We start from the raw sequence: 2,077 nt of genomic DNA, 5'->3' as shown, positions 1-2,077 counted from the left end.
ATAAATTTGATGGAGTGCCTGGGTGGCTCAGTTGGTTAAGCCTCTGCCTTCCGCTCAGGTCATGATCCCAGGGTCCTGGGCTCGAGCTCAGCAGGGAGACTGCTTCTCCTTCTCCTGTTCCCTTTGCTTGTGCTCTCTCTGTCAAATAAATAAAAAATCTTAAAAACCCCAAAAAACAAATTTGAAGTCATCAAAATAAACCTGTTCTTTTTTTTTTAAGATTTTTTATTTTTAGGTAATCTCTACACTTAACCTGGGACTGGGACTCAAAACCCTGAGATCAAGAGCAGGGCACCCCAAAATAAACCTGTTTCTATACAATGCTTTATTTTTGTATAATTTGTCAGTGTGAATATCCTTAAAAATAACACTACTTTTCTGGCTTTGTAATTCTCAGTATAGAGCTAATTTCATTCTGAGAATACTCTTAATATTGATTTGTAGTAAATCAACAACAAATAGGATGAACCAAAATTCTATGTAGGGTTTTTTGGGGTGTGCTTCCCTATTTATAGCCATGTTATTCTCTCAGCAAGAATAACGGTAGAGCAATGAATGCTTCGTAATTTGACCAGTATTTTTTCATCTTTGCCAAAACCCCCCAAACTTTCCAGGATATTGAGCTCCCAAAATAGAAGGCCAAAATCGGGTATCAGCGACTCATTCTGGACTTTGGACCAACCTCAGACGGCACAGAGGAAACGTGCTCACTTATTTTTCCTCCTTAATGATTTAAAATACTTACAATTCCCTTTTCCTTGTCGTTTTTACCGCAGGGATTGGGAAGACATGCAAATAACCACTTTGTGGAAAATCTCTACTGATGCCAACGATATGGTCCTCATTTTAGGCTTAAAAGGTTTTGGGTTTTCTTAAAGTTAATTCTGCACAGAGGAGAGCTTTCCATGGCTGCTGGTGCACCTGAGGGCAAGTGAGGATTCTTTGCACGCCGAGCAGCGTGTGTGCCTGCCTCCGCGTCTGTGCATCTGTGCGCGTTTCTGTACGGGCGCGCGCGCGTGTGTGTGTAAAGCGGGTTTTGGGTGTGTGACCGTGGTTCTGAGCCCACGGCTTACACGCTTAACGAAGAAGCGCGTCCAGCCACGCGGGCGGGCGCAGGTTTCCCCAGTCTGGGGTGGGGTGGGGGAAGATCCGCCAGGGCTTGGGGCTCCAAACCCCCCGCGGGGACGCAGCACCGCGGGTGCGGGGGGCGGCGGGGCTGCCCGCCCAGCCCGCGTCCATCCAGGGTCCAGAGCACATGCTCGGGGGTGGGTTACGTTTTCTCCCCCTCCCTCCCCCGAGGCGGGCTTGGAGCGGAGATCTCGGGAGGGGTCGCGAGAGCGGAGGGGGTCCCCGAGGCCGCTGGGTGGGGGAGGGTACGATGTGGGGGCGGCGCCTCCGACCATCCATTCGCTGCGGAGCCGGCCGGCGTCTGTCCGGCCTCGCCCGGTTTCAGGGACCGGGAACCCAGACCGGGGGCGGCGCGCGCATCAGGGGCACCTGGACGCCCAGGTACATGCGGCCCCTTCTTCAGGTGGCGCGGGGACGGTTGCGTCCGGCGGTTGCGGCCCCCCACCGCGCCGCACCGCGGCCTCTGTGACGCACGGCGCAGCCGCCGGGGCTGACCGGGAGGTGCGGCCCGGCGGGGGCGGGGCAAGTGCGGGAGGGCGGGGGCGGGGCGGGGGCGGAGCTAGCGGGGCGGAGCCGGCGGAGGCCCCGCCCCGGGGCCGGAGGAGCGAGAACGCTACGGAGCAGGCGCGTCCCGCCGCCGCCGCCGCCGCCGCCGCCGCCGCTGCCGCTGCCCCCGCCGCTGCCCCCGCCGCCGCCTCCGCCGCCGCCGCCGCTGCTGCCGCTCGCCCTACTCCGGAGCCGCCGCCGCCATTTGCACGGGGACCCCAGTGACAGGGGCTCGGCGGAGGGGCGGAGGGAGGGGGGGAGGGCCCGCGGAGCCCCCGAGGGCGGGAGCGACGCCGCCGGCGCCGGCCGGGCTCCCTGCGCGACCGCGCCGCCCGCGGCGGGCCCCGAGCAGCAGTAGCAGCAGCAGCAGCAGCAGCAGCAGCAGCAGCAGCAGCAGCAGCAG

At 59.9% G+C, this 2,077-nt stretch overlaps 1 protein-coding gene across 3 annotated transcripts in view; it reads left to right on the top strand.

The window, feature by feature from the left end:
* The first annotated feature begins 1,745 nt into the window (after nucleotides 1-1,745).
* The window catches only part of TENT4B (terminal nucleotidyltransferase 4B), a 74,212-nt gene continuing 73,880 nt past the window's right edge, over nucleotides 1,746-2,077 (top strand). Inside the window, exon 1 of one of the 3 annotated variants that reach the window (XM_025852374.2) lies at nucleotides 1,746-2,077. This exon is cut by the window's right edge and continues 798 nt beyond it. The gene's annotated coding sequence lies outside the window, so the exon portion shown is untranslated. The other 2 variants (XM_025852373.2, XM_025852372.2) reach the window with 2 other exon arrangements.

The sequence above is a fragment of the Callorhinus ursinus genome, unplaced genomic scaffold (assembly GCF_003265705.2).
Source record: "Callorhinus ursinus isolate GAN/ISIS: 27379988/994484 unplaced genomic scaffold, GSC_fseal_2.0 scaffold56, whole genome shotgun sequence".
Classification (NCBI taxonomy): Eukaryota; Metazoa; Chordata; class Mammalia; order Carnivora; family Otariidae; genus Callorhinus; species Callorhinus ursinus.
The sequence above is the reverse complement of the archived record's forward strand: the minus strand, read 5'-3'. Positions and strand labels throughout refer to the sequence as shown.